The sequence below is a fragment of the Nilaparvata lugens genome, chromosome 8 (genome assembly GCF_014356525.2).
Source record: "Nilaparvata lugens isolate BPH chromosome 8, ASM1435652v1, whole genome shotgun sequence".
Classification (NCBI taxonomy): domain Eukaryota; kingdom Metazoa; phylum Arthropoda; class Insecta; order Hemiptera; family Delphacidae; genus Nilaparvata; species Nilaparvata lugens.
In genome coordinates this window covers 19,630,793-19,649,397 of record NC_052511.1, presented here as the reverse complement: position 1 = coordinate 19,649,397, position 18,605 = coordinate 19,630,793, and the positions used below count along the sequence as shown (strand labels likewise).

At 34.1% G+C, this 18,605-nt stretch overlaps 1 protein-coding gene across 1 annotated transcript in view; it reads right to left on the bottom strand.

The window, feature by feature from the left end:
- Positions 1-15,897, bottom strand: part of LOC111044541 (rhomboid-related protein 2) — a 127,756-nt gene extending 111,859 nt beyond the window's left edge. Inside the window, 1 exon segment of the mRNA XM_039434205.1 lies at positions 15,279-15,897. The gene's annotated coding sequence lies outside the window, so the exon portion shown is untranslated.
- Between the last annotated feature and the right edge of the window lie 2,708 nt (positions 15,898-18,605).

Here is an 18,605-nt window from a genome sequence, read left to right as displayed (position 1 = left end):
TGTTTTCTAACAATGTAGTGAATGAAAGAAGGTTACAACCAAACAACCAACAGTATGAATGAAAAAGGTGTAAATGACCCGGAAGAGGACTCACGCTGTATTTGAATACCTATTTATGAACCGGCCTATTGTTTAGGCCTACTTGCTTTTGTTGATCGACCCAATTTTGTAAATACTGTTCGAGTAAGATAGAAAGTATGAGTTTGGATAATAGTAATCAAAAACATTCCTGAATATTTTTTTAGATCGATCATCAAGTCTACGATGAACAGGTTGAAGTACAGTACAATCAACTCATGGTACAGATACACTCATTAGAACTAAAAAGTCCGTCTTGCATCTTATTTAATAATATTCCTTAATGACTGGGATTTATTTATGTAACGTTTTGAGAAATTTGAAAAACGTATTTCAATGTTTCTATATCTGACGTATTTCAACTTGTTACTGACCAAATAGTTGAAATAATTTGACTCAAAAAATTGAACTAAATGTAGACTTTTCAAAGTTCTATTACTTTCATAGTTCCAAATAGAGAATGAAATTACAAGGAAAAAGTGATAATAGTACGTAAAATTCTATTCTTGAATACAGTAACAAAGATAGAAGAATAACAATTTCAATGATTAAATATTGGTGGAAATCGAGAATTCAGATATGAGAAAAATCTTATTCCAAATCGACCTTCATCCTGATTTAAAAGTTCGGATTATAGTGGGACTTATACATGAACCAATAATCAAATACCAGGTGACCCAGAATAACGACAACTTTTAAAAACACCATAAAATAAAAGTGGGAAGGGAAAAAATGATTTTATTTGAACTAATGTAAAGTTCAAGACTAGCAATTTCAGAATTATTGATAACATATATAGCTTTTTGACAGTTACTTCATTAAGATGGCTTCCTCCTGCACGAATACACTCTTGAAATCTGTGTTGAGATTCCTGAACAATTGCTGCAACATCTCAGTTGGGTTATTGTTAATTTCATTCTGAATTGTCTGTTATAATTCAACCACAGTTATTAGTCAAGTTTTGAAAACTTTTGATTCGAGATAAACTCCACAAACAGAAAATCACAGGTGGACAGATCCATGGGACCAGGAAACGCAACCTAATCGTGAGATTACACGGTTACCAAACAATACTTACTCGCACAGTTGCCATTAACTGCCGTGCAATGTGGATTTCGCTTACAATTTGATCAATAATTTCGAATAAATTCAAAATTAAAACAAATTCAAAATGAAATCCGCGATATCCCAAATATCAATCACAGCGATCAATGAGGAATCGTCAACACAGATTTGAACAATGTATTTGTTCAGGAGGAAGCCATTTAAATGGAGTAATTGTCAAAAAGTGATGAATGTTATTAATAATTCCTTAATGGCAAGCCTCGAACTTCACATTAGTTTGAATAAAATCATTTTTACCCTTCCCACAAATATTTTATGGCGTTTTTAAAAGTTCCCGTTATTCTGGGTAACCCTGGTATATAAAACACATTTACCAGAATAACTGAGTACACTAGAGTTGATAGAGGATATGAGCTCGTATGATGATGTGATATGTTTTGATATTATAGAGATGTGGCATGATAGGATTGCGAATATAAATGATATCGTAGTTGTAGAGAATAACTGAAAATATAAGTTGATGATGGGATAATATAAGTTAATGATGGGATAATATACCGATAATGATGAAAATTGTTTAGTCTATAACAGTACCGGTAACTAAGAATTTGGCAATTTGGGTATATAAATTGAATGGTTGGCAGCTAAATCTTGGCAGAGGATTTCAACTGAAATGCAACAGAGTTTACAGCCGGTGGGTGGATGAGAAGCCAGAAGTCAGTTTACTATGACTTATAACGAGCCTGGTTTGTTTACTCGCGCCACTTTGCTCCATCACTGACCCAATTCTGTTTATTCTCTCCGTCACACATTCCTTATGAACGCTTGCGTAAGTCCATCAAGAGGAAGTTGAACGCACTCCAATGTTTTCAATATAAATCAAGTGCTCTATACTTGGCGTTCTATTTCTGTTGAAGGCTGCTTGAAGATCTGCCATCTGATGAAGATTCTTGAAGTTTGTACAGTAATTAAATGTTTCTTGCTATTTTTAGAGGTCACGATCATCAGGGCACATTAGAATTCTACACTTGGAACACATTTCAAATATGGAAGAAAGGGATAATACCATCAATATGTTAAGGCTGAGAAAAACAGAAAATAAATTTACGATGGAGAAAGAAGTAGATCAGAAGAAGGGCGATAGAAATTGAAATAATGCTGATAACGGAAGAGGAATGATAAAAGGAAACACGATTAGGAGTGTGAATAAGAAAGAAAAATACAAAACGAAAATTAAGGAATGAGAGTAAATGGAAAATTAATGTAATTGGAGGCATGAGGGAAACAAACTTAGGAAATAAACAAGAACATGAATGTGTATAATATATTAGAAAAGAGGAGGAGAGGACATAATATTATAGTACACTAGGGAAATACAATACTGTAGGAATGATAATAAAAGATTCACACAGAAGAGGAAAAGAATGTACAGGATGGAGAAATAAAAATTTTATAAAAAATCATAGAGAGTTAATAATTATTATTCAACGAAAATCTAAATTAAGTGCTGTAATTCACCCCGAAGACTTCTGCTACTGCAGATATTGACAACAGGGTATATTGACAACAACTAGATGGAAATTCTATAACATTTGAATAGTACAAATAGGACAAATAACTTTTGAATAGTAGCGCTCATCAAGTTTACATCTAACTGTTTACCCTGTTGTCAATATTTTTGTAGTAGCAGAAGTCTTCGGGGTGAATTACAGCATTTAATTTGGATTTTCGTTGAATAATGATTGTAAATTCATTAGCATTTGAATAATTGTAGCATCTCTGTAATTTCCATCTGTTCATAGAGAATGTTAAACTCAAATTAAGAAAAATAAGAGAAAATAGTGACAATAGTAGCGAAAGAGAAATAGAAGGGAGAAGATAAAGCAGTTGGAAGAGAAGTAGTTGTGAAGAAGAAGGAATAAAAACAAAAGAAAGTAAATACAGAAGTATGATGAAGGAAGGGGAAAAAGAAAACGAAGAACTGAGAAGAAGAAAGAAAACCATCTACATAATATTGCCACGTCACTTTTAAAACGTCTACAAATTAATGAGAAAATGACAGGGCATTGGAACAGAGCCAGAAACTCAATAAATCATCCACTGTCCAGCTGTTTTCTCTTAAAGTGTTGTCCAGAATTGGAAAAATTCTCAGTTATTTTTGTCTCTGTAAAAAACGGATGGTTTAACTACTTGGTAGTTAATTAGCTACAACTAAAGAGATAGTAAATCTATCAACAAGAAAAAGCTACAATACTTTGTTACTATTTTACATGCCTTTAACACAGCATAATTCAAGAATTTTATGGTTGTTTAGTTCAAAGAAACTCATGCTTCACTAGCAATAATCTATTTAAATCAACTCTTAAACCGTTAAACTGGTCATCCATTAAAAAAGCTTCCACTAGGAATAATGCATTTAAATCAATTTCGAAACCTACAGTTGTAGCTCATTGAACGCATTATGAATGGTTGGTCGTTTAAAAAAATATAAAGATCACAGCTACATTTGAGGCAACATTCGAAAACATGGACTACGAACATAGGTTTGTGGAAATTTTAGAGCACGTACATTATATTATATAACATGAGTACTGAACTGGACGCATGAACAAAATTTCAATCACTTCAACAAAGTCATTTTTGAAAGGCTATAGAAGTCAAGAAAACACCAGTAGAGCACCAATAGAATGTCGATTTCAGAACTAATTTGGGAAATTCTTGTTCTTTAAGCCTACAAATGGGTAAATTATGTTAAATTGTGTTTTATAGGCATATTTTTGCATTTTTATATGGGTTTATGTGGGACACCTTCCGCAATAATAATAAAAATGAATTAAAGGATAATGAAATGGATAAAATGTTCAAAATGGATTATTGCAGATGTGGGACATTATTCACAATAATCATAAAAAATAATTTACGGAATTATTAATGCAATGAATTTAATATAATAATATTGATTTTTATCATTGATAATGATTTCAATATTTTCAATTCTATATATTTCTACCACTTTGTACAAGAGTTCACAGATATAAATATCACCACCCAAAGATTAAAACCAACCATGAGAAATTGACTTTCCGAAAAACAGTTTACAGAAAATATGCGTACTATTAACGTTAAACAACTTTATCCAGATTTGCTTTATGAACAAACCTGTATTCAATCTTTTACAGGGAATACTCGTATGAATATTAACTTATTCGTTAGGGCTATTCTTGAATTAATTACCAAGAAATAAAATATATAAAAATAAATTTTGAAAAAAATTGTGTGAAAAAATTCATATATGATTGTATCATTATATATTAGTGGATATTGATAGGTTATATCAACTCATATTTGTCAAGGAATTTGGAATATTGTACTATACGAATAAACGGATATCATTCCAGTGAACTCTTGCGCATAGTTTCTATAATTTTATTCTTAAATGATTCTAAAGGCTCCAATACTTCTCCCACACCAAAGGTACCGAATAATCGAACAATAACCGGAAGTGAAGCAGAAGTGATTACGATGTGAATGCGATGGGGGATGGGGGCTTCAATGCCCTATGTGGCATCAATTGACCGTAACAATGACCACAATAAATCATCCTTTTCCAGCTTGAAATGTCATCATGAGATTGTAATAGCAGGCACACCACAGGAAGTTGTAACTTAGAAATAAGAATGATTTCTGTATCTTGTTCTTAAAGACTTATTATACAGAGCCACAGTGTGACTCCAAATCTCACCGATTTGATTTTTCATCGGTTTGATTTGGAGTTCTGTCATTATACATGTTTTACATGTTGACATTACATGTCATTTACGTGTTTACAATAATAAAGTGTCTACCTAGTGAGTAGTCTACGTACGTCTAGTTAGTGCATTAGTAAACTACATGCTTTTCAACTGGAATATTCCCTAGCTGACATTCTAGTTGCCTAGCTAGTCACCTAGGCCAAAAATATATTCTCGCTTCAAGCTAGAACAGTACCGTAACTGTAGATAAATAGTATGTAATAATCCTGTAATGGATTAAGATTATCCCTTGTCAATTAATTTAAATTAAAGCTTACTAGGATGAAGAATGATAATGAGCTAGTAATATAATTAAAATTGAGAATATAAAAATATAGTATAATGAAAATTTATTAAGATCGGGATTTATGCAATACTGAATCAGGTCGTCGATCAGTGTGATCTTTACCAGGAGAAGTTTTCAAGATAGGAATTTTCCTAACCTGGCTTCCTATTCAAAGACAAAATTATCTGAGAAGACGATCTCTTGAAATGATCAAGTCTTTGTAGAAAGTGTCAAGAACTGCATCAAATCACTCTATGACGAAAAACTGTAGAACAATAAATATTTGAACTGATTTGAATAATTTGAAAGTAAAATTAGAAGTAATATTATAAGGCAAAAATAACTGTACTTATCAATTATCCTTTATTCAAAACTTATCTGAATATTGATCTCATCAGTCATCAAATATTCTTAATTGTCAACCAATAACATCAATTAACCAATATGATTCTAGTACATGGTTGCTAGGCTACAAAGCCAAACTTTGTCAAGTTTCGCTTTCGCTCTAACAATCGATCACAAATACTGCCTATGAAGTTTTCTTCACATTTTATTTGATTTTTTTCTGTGGGTGATGTCAACTTGAGCTTCCGTCTTGTGTGTGGGTAGTAAGACGGATGATGATAATGAGAGAGCGACCTCCAGCCCAAAGTGGGTTCCGAACCACCAGGATTCATGTTTCATTTGATTTCATTGTGTAAGATTCGCTTAATGATACTCTTCATAGAAACTTCATTCTCAACTATCAATGTTCTAGATTGATAATTGAACACTGTCAATCAATTCATAAGTTTTGATGCTACGATCTTTGTTGTTTTTTCAATTAAAATTGAACTACGAAGTCTTCTTAAAACAAGTATCAATCATATTGCATATGATTAACTGTTAGTGATATTACTTACAATCTGCGATACTTCATTCTTTATTCTTTGTTATAACTCCAACTACATCAAGAACTAAAAAAATCCTGTCAACTCCCAATCCTATCTGTGACAATTATTGTTATTGACCTCAATACGCCCCACCCTTCAATCATACAACTGCCAAGAGTATGACAACACGTCAAAGGAACGTAGTGTGCTTTTGCAGTCACAGTTCATAGTCACACTGCAACTCATTAGAATGATAGTCACGGTCTGGAGGCACTGAATTCGGAAGGGGCCCCACTGCTGCCTTGGGTCGGCTGACTACCCCTCCTCATAATATTAGAAGAGGGTGGAGGAAGCCCCCCTTTTGGGGGAGTTGAATCGAGGAGTCCCACTATTGCATGACAATCTTTCGCTGTTTTATTATAAGCCCGTTGCAACATAGCATGACGTTAGGGCCTATATTGTGGATATAGTACATATCTATCTACTACACATTCTATGTAGATATATATACTCAGTGAGGTCAACATCACGGCTAGTTGAATGAATAATCTATGCCCCAAAAAGTAGGGTCACTGAACTGTGCTTGACATCGACTTATTACCGGTAGAAAAAGAGGTCAGGAAGTTGGTTTATAACAAAGTTAGAGCAGTTTTTTCTAGAATTTCCTTCCTGACAGACAAACCTCTGGATTAGCTGCCATGACTCGAAAAAAATGCCGCACTGGACATTCTGCTAACTAGTGACTGTCACGGAAACCTTCTGGCTCAATCAATTATTTATTAAAACTTTGAGGCAGAGAGCAGGATAGTTTGAGTAGGATCTGGGATGGGTTCTGCAGGAAAGTTAGCCTCAAAAGTAGTGCTATTGTTCACTGATACTAATTTTCACTCAACCATTGGAATGGTACTGAGAGAAAATATTGATGAATTTATAATATTGGTCTGATATCAGAGTTTCAATATGTTTATATTTCAATTTATTATTTGTATAGAATATTTGCATATAGACTTTAATAAATTCTAACAGGAATTTCAATAGCATTTCTTTTCTCGGATAATTATAATGGTTTGGATGAAATAATGTTCATAATTTAATCAAATTCACAATACGGTATTCACTGGTTTCCGATTCCCACACAAATACTGATTTAACTAGATGCTGTGACTGCTGAAGAAAGTTATTATTCTTTATACTATTGAGCTACTGTATTCAGTTTTAGTAAATTAAGAACAGAAATGTACATAATATTCCTATTGTATTCTTTCAAATGTATTATTGGTCACTTCTTAGTATTTCTAAGTAGTGGTCTTCATTTCTGAAAGTGCTATCATTATTGTAGCGAGAGCGTTTTTCACAATAATCATCTGCCACCTTGAAACATCCAAAACAAAAGCGGTTAATATTCTACATCTCCACCCATCACTTCACACCAAACTCACTGCAGTCAAAACGTCAGAAAAAGACGATCTCCCACAGATATTTTGCAGGATTCTCCCCAGGGAAGCCAGGCGATCGTAAAGTCAGTTTTATGGCAAATGGAGGACTACATTCTGCTGATTCCTTCAGGATACGGAAGTCCCGAGGGAGGAGAAGGAAGTGTTTTCCTGCCAGCTTGTGGATTATCGATTCCTTTTTAGGCGACGTATGTGCATCTACACTTGTCTTGTATCGGGTGTCGTGTCATATCCCTCAAACAATACAGAACCTCTATATCTATACTTGTATCGTATACAGGTATAAAAGCTTCATTTATTCATAACGCTTTATAAATGGGATCCTGAAATATCAATATTTACAAACGGTATGGATTTGGAAACGTCATGTGCATAAATGACATGATATATATAAAAGAATTTTGCTATGTGTGATGGTATGTATGGATATATTACGTTGACTGGGGTCTGTTTTACTCATATACAGCTTCTTATCCTTCGTAAAGCTCCCCCATCATCTTTGTCATGTGTTGGTTATAGAAGGGTGAAAGTTTGAGAAACAAGGTGGAGAGGAAATCTATTGTTTTGCGAAGGGAGTGTGTGCTTCATATTGATAATCATGGATGAAGGCTTCTTCATACTTTATTGAGGACTTTCGTTGATAGAATCGGCGCCGAATCTTCGGTTGAGAGGTTTCTAGCATACGATAGGCTACAATCAAGTGTCCAAATACGAGTATTTTATCTTCATTATGTTGGGGTATTATTGAATTATTATGCTTCTCGCGTAGCCTGATTCCCAGTTCCAGTCTATTATCAAATAATCCTGAAAATTGACGTTGATTTCATCCCAATTCAGACAAAACTTGCATTTATCCAACTCATGTTGGTGATTTAGTATCAAATCATGGGCAAATTTTACTCAATTTAGATGTCATGGGAAACGGAGATATCTGACTGTATGCATACACTGAATGAATTAACAAACAAACTAGTTGTTGGAATTAAACAAAAGTAAAAGGATTAGATGATTCTTGTTCAGTGTGTGTACATCCCACTTTCAACTGCTCCCGTTCAACACAAATAAGTTCTAAGAAGGAGCCCTAACAATATGAATAATCGATGATAATGACATTTTATCATAGTTAGAATGGTCTGTAACAAGCATATCATAACAAAATAATTGCAGTGACTTGAAGCATAATCACCAAGTGAGCAGAAACAGGAGAATAAGTTTGACGCAGAAAATCACAGATCATGATTGGGCCACACAGAAACAATACAGCTTTTGAAATTCAACGCCTATTTAGTCCTGATAAATTTCGTGAAACGATGATTAGGCCACACAAAAACAATGAAAGTTTCAGAATTCAATGGGCACCATTCTTTGGCACCAGCATGGTCAACCGAACAATACGTGTGAAGGGCCACTCTGGTCCTAATTGCAAATCGATATTGTGAGCTGTGCATGAGTGTTCGGTCCGATTTTGTCTTTGCCAACACGCATCACCCTGCTAAATAACGGTATGGGGTGAATCAAATTGCATTTCCCTTCATTGAACATTAAACGCAGGACAGCTTCAATGGAATTCACTTGAAACTAACAGCATTGGTTGAATGAGTAGCGTTGCTGCTGTACTAAATGCTGACAATGCGAGATGAATCTCACTGTAGCAAATGGGAGACTCAGGGGAATTGATAGTACAATGCATCACATGTGCCCCATCAATATTAAATGCTTTTGCAGTGAAGGAGGTGCCATTTGAAATTCTGAAACTCAATTATGGTTTGATGGAGTTATCTGCTGTTTGTCTCAGTTATCAAATTACTCCATTTGAAATTTTTCCACTTTCCTCTTCAGTGAAGGTGTAGCCTACATACTCAATCGTTTACAGAAAATTCTAGAGTGTCAGTGGAGTTGTCCACACCACAATGTACGAGAAATATCCTTTCATTTCTTTTATTGATTCAATGATAAACAATTATTGTTTCAGAAAATTTGGTGGAGGATCAACAGGCAAAGCCCAAAGCTGTCCCCCCGAAGTTTGATTCATTGAATAGTCCAGAAAATTGATTATGTTTCCTCCACTCTATAAAATGTTGTCTAATTTTCTGACCAAACACTTGAAACAAGAAATTTTGAATTTAAAAAGATTGAAATTCAAATTGATAACGAAATTCCTCTCACCTAGCACTCAAATACGGAGTTGTGTTTGCATTACTGAATAATAAGAACGTTATCAACAACCTCAATATCGTAACGTTCCGAGATGGCTCTTGTATTAGAGAATTATTTCTCTTTCTCTCTATGTATTTATCTATTCGATCTTCCTATACAAGAGCTCTCGCTAGTAACATTTTCCAACAAACCAAGGATGATTTTGATACTGAATATTCAACAAAGTGACAATGAAAAATGAATCAGATTGCATAATAAAGATATCACGTTCCACGATAGAATTTCAAGTTGTGTCTCAGAGAATTCTGTAGCCTGGATTTATTGTGATGCAACTTTGAACAGTTGTAGCCTACATGTTCTTTTCTGAAATTATGAAATATTACTGAAACTTACATTGACTCGAATTCAGTACATTTGAAACGTATAAGAGTATATTCCATGATTTTTTCAACACAACTTCTCAAATAGAAAACATACTCACATTGTGGTGCGCATTTGCACTTGGAAGTTCTATAAACGAACATACTCCTACTCTTTGACAAAGTTTTTCATAAAATGCTAGGAGAATTAGTTTCGGGTTGTGGCGGAAGCTACTATACCAATCACTTCAATGATTTATGTTTGTGGGAATACTTAAAAAAGCCTCATAAATTCTTATCCATGTAGTTTTTATCAGGAGTACTGAATTTCCATGAAAACATTGAGAAAAAAGAGGTTAACTTAATTCATACTTCTTTCTGATCATGATAAATGAGTGGTGATGATACTATTATTGAATTTACTATAATATTCATTATATCCTCAAATTGAATAATTGTATTTTCTCGTCAGAGCTACACTTGAATAGAAATAAAAAATAAAAATCCAAGTACGCTTCTTCACTTTTTAGGAGTGAAGAGGTTAAAATTGTTTACTTACGACATGTTTCGGCCATGATGCCATTACCCAGTAAATTTTAAAAAAGGGTTACCTACTTGGATTTCTATTGGATTTTTTATTGCATTGAATAATTTTTTGAAAATGCTCACGTATTTTACAAAGAGGAAGAACTATAAATTTGGGTCAGGAGATTCCAATTTCCTACAAAGCCTCAAGCTGAAAACCAATCGAAGATTATGTGATTTTGGTTGGCGGTTGCCAGGAGACCACGAGCTGAATTCAATCAGTTGGAATTCAATTTCCAAAATCGTGATCAGATAGATTGTGGAAATTTGACATCTCCGCGCTCCGCCTCATGTAAATGGGAAAACTTCGTGCTCTCATTTTTCATGTATAAAAAGTTTTGAGAAAACCTAGGAAAATGGAAAACCCTCCAACGATACAAAACCTTTCAGACTTCCGACAACTCTTTTTACATGAGTTTTTGACTCTGCTGTAGTGAATGAAGATATTATGAGATATGGATGAAACAACATAATTATGATCCCCATGGAATCTACTGTCATATCATGCCTGTTAAAGAAATATCTAGCTGAATCCATAATAATTCTCACCAACTCTTTATAATTACAAGTTTCGGATTTCAGAGACCAATACAACAGTGCATGAGCGAGCTCTTCAACCCAGGGGTCACTAGTTATTGTACTCTGAACTAGAATTGTCATTTTTGGTTTGTATGTTTCTTCAAAGGAAATAAAACATAAAACATAGGCCCGTGATTAATTTCACGAGAACCAATCAGAAAAGGCCTTTTAGAAAAGACGGCTTCCCTGATCTGGTCTCATGAAATTAATCAGGGTTAAAATTGAACACGCTTTTGTGCAACCGGCACATAGTGTTTTCACCTCCTTTCTTTTGTTGATGGGGTAGATTGATGAAGATGACAAAATAAACTCTTCTTTTAGGGATTCAAAATTTAGAAACAAGGATTAATAAGAAAACAGTTTTTAAAACAACAATAATTTTTTCTGCTTTGATATGAATGATTTTCAAGATGTGATGATATGTTATTACAACAATAATGTTGTGCTTTTTCATGACCTGGCCTATATTTGTGAATACTTGTTGGCAAGTGGATTGTGATTTCATTTGAGAAGTTCAATTATTGCATTAATGAAGCTTTCCACTTATCTTGATAGTAATGTTATAGTTTCAAAATAGAGTTCCCTTATCTTTATAGTTCATATCATTCCTGTATATTGGATCCATTTTATCAGTTGATAGTTTTGTGATCATGTTACGTGACAAACTACAGCCAAATCCTGATAACGTATGTGAGTTTTTCATCATCAATGTCTCGATTAGAGATTGAAACAAAACTCAGTATGATATTATAGAGTTCGATATGGCGGTATCAAATTGTTTCATTAACAAAAAATGGATTGGCATAATCATATTGGAAGTTTTAATCGATGATGATCAGAGAGCCAGAGTCCAAGATTATTGAATCTACTGTAGTTGACAATTTTTATTAAAGTTCAAGTATACCAGCAATGGAATCATTCTACTAGAAACTAGATATCAGCTAAATATTACTGAGGAATCTCATCCTTATTTATTATTTTCAATTGCTTCTGACTTGTCAAATATTATAAATAAATTATCCTATCATAGGCGAAAATTTTATCTTGGTGACAATTATATATCTCAATTTCTAGTATTTTCATCAAATTATTCGACTAGACACCAGTCGGGGAAATTGCAGCCACAGTGGGGAAAGTGGACCAATTACCTGATGACTCAGTTAAACTCAACACCACCAACTGCTGGAAATTAGTTTGCGGAACGGAAACTTTCGGCTGGGATTGTACCAGTTAATTGCACCCCAGTCCCACCCACCCCTCTCCACCGCACCCAGCACCTGTCTCACCCCTTCTTGACTAGTTCAATTAGAATACAATTTGATTTCCTCTACAAACTCGCTTCTTATTGATTGCAGACAAAATCAAGGCAACACTTTGAGTGTTTCAAGAGAGTCTGCAAGACTCGTTAGGGTTCAACAAACTTTTGAAAGAACTATCGATAACTCATTTATAAATGGTTCAAGCTATATTTCTAGCATTAATTAACAACTTTTCGTTCATCTTGTCCTAGATTCAAGCACATCATATGAAATATATCTTTTTATTCTCTCTCAATTCGTTTCAAACTGATACTTGTTTTCTGTTTATCTGTATTTCTCTCAATCCTTTTTCATCCAATAATCTCTGACAACAGGAATGATGATCTAAACTGTCCTTTTTCGTTTCATCCACGAAAAATGGGAGTAATTTGGGTGAACAGGTTCGCTAATGAAAACTATGATTTTAGAAGGAAAGATAAAAGAAAAGTGATAGGGAAAGAATGAGCTACAATTTACAAAAATAGAGGACAATTAAAACTGAAAACAACGGAAGAGATTCAATTAATTATCTTTCTTTCTTATTAATTCAGTTTATGTTTGTGTAAACAATTGATTTTCATGAGGCTTGTTTTGACATAACGCTGTAAGCCTTTATATGTTGTAGTTTTTCTATTGATGTAAATAAATAATTGAATAAAATAGATCTTTCAGTAAAATCCAATTTCAGAAAATAAGATAATAATAATTTCAGAATAAAATAAAATTAAAGATTCAGTTTGAAACCAGTCTTTAATGTCACGTTCGACCTCCTGCTATACTGTCTCCTGATTGGTCATTTCTTAACACCGCCTATCATCTTTCCTGATTGGCCAACTGTTGAACAAAACCCAGTTTCAAATTGTGTCAATAGATGGCAGCTGTTACTGGATGATGTTGCAGAAACCATTTATTGGAATAATTTTTTGTAGTCATTGTAAATGATGTGAAACTGCTCAGATCGCAAGACATCAAACCTACTTTTTCCTGATTGGTCAAAAATTGTTCCAGATCCAGTTCTGAAGTCTACCGGTAGATATCAGTAGTTACTGAGCGTTGTGCAACTCCACAAACATAATTCCTACTTCGTCTACTTTTCCCTGATCAGTCAATAAATTAATCTAGTCTCTGCTCCAAAGCCTATCAGTACATCTCAGCAGCAACTGGAGGATTGAAAATTTCTCAAATTACACATTCATCGATGATTTCGAGCAGATTATTGGGAATATTTCCAAATATATTTATTATGATTTGTATTCTTTCCTGGTTCTCAACCGATAGGGCTACATATATTTCCATTCTTTGAAGAAAAATATATTTATTCCCAAGACCATGTTACTGAGACCATTGTTGAAACGTTGTGGCTGACTACAGTTATCTGATCCAGCATTGTAAAACAATACTTTCTTTCCTAGTTCTATGAGAAAAACGTGAATAGCATCCAACACAGAAATAGACTACTTCTTGTTGCAGATCACAATCACGTACTCTCAATAACCACAGTAATTTTGGATGTCTTTTACTTGTCTTCCAGCAATGTATGATTATTTTTTCTGAAACTTGCATCCAGAATACTGCTATAGAAGGCTAATCCATTCCATGCTTCATGAGTTTTGGTGTAATTTTCTAGAGGCGAAATAGAGAAGACCCAATTTTCAGCTGAATAATTTGACCTCGGAACTGAACAACGATGTTATAGTAAGGTCCACGATATAATGGCAGTATTTGATTGAAATTGGTGTTGAAATCCGTGTCTAACATTCGACAAAGCTGATAGCGCTATCCTTTTCTAGCTCTACAACGCTACCAAATCCGTTTTTAACAATGTAGAAATATAATTAATCAAGGCAGACAATCGGCAACGCTGCTCTCCTATCTTCATTCACTGCCATTATAATGTGAATCTTACTATATAGCCTGCTATCTATGCTTTTAAGCTTGTCATAAGTGTTCTGCTCTAATTACTATACCTTCAATGAGAATGAATAGCATCATTATTTCTTGAAAAAGAACATTTTTTGAAGACTACTGGATTGCCTATTTTTGGCAACGACCTTCATTGACTTAAATACTATAGCTATTGTGAAGTTTAGAGAGATTTAAATTGTTTTAATCTTTAGACCTAAATACTCTCTGTACATGAATACTGACGGAAATGATTGTAGAAAGCACAGAAAAAATCACCCTCTTATACAATTCGAAAATGGTATTGATTGTCATGCAACATTTGAACTTTAAACTCCAACTCACGTTTGAAAATGATTTCAATTATACTCTCAACAGCTTCCAAAATGGTCCCCAATTCAATTTCTCCATCGTGTATGATCTATATCAATCTCTATGTTATCCTGTATATCTCTATATGTAATGATGTAAAGAACCGATTGAAAATCAATTTTGGATAATATATAAATTGCATAATGATTGAATGAGAATTTAACATCGTTATATTAAGAATTTGAGCTTCAAGCATCAACTCACATTTGAAAGTGATTTTAATTATTTTCTCAACAGCTTCCAATGAGTCCTCAACAAAATTTCTTTATCTTGTATTTTAATCATGATGTAAAGAACCAATTGGAAATCAATAATTCTTGATTCTATATAAATCACCTTATAATTGGATGGGAATATAACATTGTGTATAGTAATATCTCAACAGATACCATATTATCATATCTACTGGTACCACAGATGAAATACTATTGTTATCAGCCGGTACTTCTTCATAAATGAATAGTGCTACAAACAACTCACCTTCTAGTGAAAACGATGAACTGTCACTCCAATTCGATTACTAATTCCAAGATATGACAAAGCAATTCCACCACAATCACTCGACATAAACTGAAACACTTTCCAAAACAATGCAGAATCTGATAAGACTCAAGGGAGGTTTATAGATTGATTCACAAGAAATATTAACTTTTGCAATATATTGAACTCACAAGAAACACATGTGCTAAACCACTATCAAAACAATGCCGATTATGCTGATAAGCATCTTGGATGTTAAGTTGACATTGTACTGATGTGTAGATTTATAATATTGTGACACACTCTTGAACTCTTCTAACACAATCACTAGTTTTCATTTGTACATGTCATGCACACAGAATAATATGACAAATCTATATCAAAACAATGCAGATTTTGATAAGAATCAGGGAGGTTAAGTTGACATTGCACACTGCTACACCTCCACAACCAGACACACCTCACTGTACGCTTTATTCACGAAGTATTCACTATTTTACACTAGTGTAGGCCTAGCTTCTTTCACGTACAAATTCGCGGTCAAACACGAGTTCACTGTACTGGTACCACACCGTTAGCACGGCACTATCGTACTGTCAGTTCGTTGGTGAGGTTACGTTTTGGAATGGACAACTATTGATACGAGCAGAAGCCGACTGAACGAACCCAAGTCCCCGTTGAACACGTTTTTGTGTAGTACGCATGCGCGTAGAGGGGAGATCCATTGAGGGGTCAGCAGGGAGCGGGGTGCTTAGCAACGTGGTCGGGAATTCTGCTTGTGCTGATATCAGTGGGAATAGTGTGGAGATCTGAGAGCTTTCGCAACTGCACTGATTTTGATAGCCTACTGTCAGTGGAAGAATGAGAATGATGTTCATTCTTTCATGTATGGTGTTCTCTCTGGAGCTCTAGTTTTTGTTGCATGAATATTTGGTAGTCATTTGAGAATGGAAGATAAGAATAAGACTTGGATAGCTACATAAGTTACATTACAATATCCTGGTTCAAGATACATAGCATGTAAAAGTCTTGTGTGAGTGAAAAAATGAAAATTGAATTATTTTTCCTACAGTAGAAAAACTTAACAAAACAAAATTCAATCAATTGGAAATGATTTGGATACAATTTTTTCGATCTCTGTAGCCCGGTTGCACGAAATCCTGTTGAAAACCAATTGTGATTAAAAGTTACAAGAACCAATCAGAGAAGCCCTTTCTATTAAAGAGCCTTCCTTTATTGGTTCTCGTGACATTGATTAACGATAAACATGCTTTTGTGCAACCGGGCTCTGTATGTTTTATAAAATTTAGAAGTATTGTAGAACTGGAACATCTTAAGGTGGGATATTCAGCTGGTGTGCACACACTGTACAAGCATTGGAGGGCGATTATAATAAAAATGCTTGTATAGGAGTTTTTAAAAAAATCATTAAATTGCATAAGTCTAAATTTCAAAAAAAGTGAAAATTGCGTGAGGTAGACTATCTGGAATTAGAAAAATATTATAGCCTAATCATGGATAGAATATTGTGATAAAATCAATATTTGAGAAAATTAAACATGTAAAAATAATTGCAGTTGAGGTGAAAACTACGAATTTATAGACAACCAGCAGGTAAACCCGTGATCCGCAAGGGTCCAATTACAAACTTGACTTACCAGTAATGGAATCTTGAAGAACATAAAATAGGCCTATAAGTAAGTAAGTTGAGAATCTATATACAAAATTTCAAGTTGATCAGTCCAGTAGTTCATTCATGAATTTCCTATCCCATAAGTGAATAAGCTAATTCTTTCTATTATTATATTATAGATTTTGAAACTACCGAGAACCAATCATTATACATTTCCAAACCATGGCTTCTCAATACTCCACCAACCATTTCAATATAGACTATTCCAAATGCACAATATTATTTTAAATTTTCAGTATTCCAATATTCCCACCAATTATTGATTACCAAGGTTTCCAGCTGAGCTTGAATCGACTTGAACTCCGTTGGTAGTCAATTTCAAGTGTTTCGGCAGCAGTGCAATTATTTATTTACATATGCCGCGGGCGGTAATCGCCCTAATGCATGCTGCCACTGCAAACATAAATAAGAATGCACCTATTTATTCAAAAGCCAATGTAAATAGAGCTTAGGCCCTCCTGCCGAGGCACGCACGAAAAGAGAGAGAGAGAGTGAGTGAGAGAGGATAAGTGAGTCAGAGACGGAGTGAGTGAGAGTGCAGATTGAAACAAGAAGATGAGAAGAGAGATAAATAGATCAAGATGGAAAATGAGTGAGAGAGAGTATGGTAAAGAGAAAGAGATTTTGAAAGAGAGTGAGAGATAGAGCGAGAGAGAAAGAGAGAGAGAATAAGTGTGAGGGAGGGAAAGAGTGAAAAGAGAGCCATAATAATGATGAGAAGAGATTGAATGTCACCGAATTGCTAAGGGTAGGTTGGAGTGGATCCATTTTGAAAAGATAAGGCAGATGTAGCACGAGCCTGGATAATAATATATTACATTGAACTTCATTCTGGCTGGTTTATGGACTAATTTCAATGAGGAGTAATGTACTAAATTTTATAAGTTGTTTTTATAGAGACTGTCATACCTTATTATGGGCGTATTATGAATGTGATATGAGTTGGGAGAGATCACTTTCGAAATGAAGCTTTGAAAGTTGAAAAGTGATTTGAAAGCAAGAGCCCTAGAAATAATTATGAATGTTATAAATATAGTATGACATAATTATATTATGTTGATTGTATTTTGTACGATAAATAAATAAATAAATGAATAAATAAATATATAAATAAAATAAATGAATAATCCATTCATCAAACAAGGGTCATAACTTTCATTACAATCTCACAATCATCTCAGCTGTGCAGAATGATGTGACTTGGATATTCGTCAATTATTATTTCATCAAGTACTTTATAACAGTGTAAGAAAGAATAATAATCAAGAGAACCCGAGTTCGAATCTCGACCGGGGCAAAAAGTTTTTGACCTCAGCATAATCACATAGATACAGCCTTTCGGAGGAGACGATAATCGTCGGTTCCGACTACCTAAAAAGTAGTCATCATCATCATCCCTCTCACTCTTTACCCACGCACAAGCCTAAGAGCTTATGTGGGCATCAACCTCAGTATTAATTATTATTGAGAAAAAGTCCTTGTAAGAATATCTATTCTAAGAGAATTCAAGGAAAAGATTCCACATTGGGGGAAGATTTTGTGAAATCTATAATTTGTTTGAAATATATATGATGTGCAGAAGAGATACTTGAATGGAAATCTTATGAATTTGATTATAATTTATATTAATTATA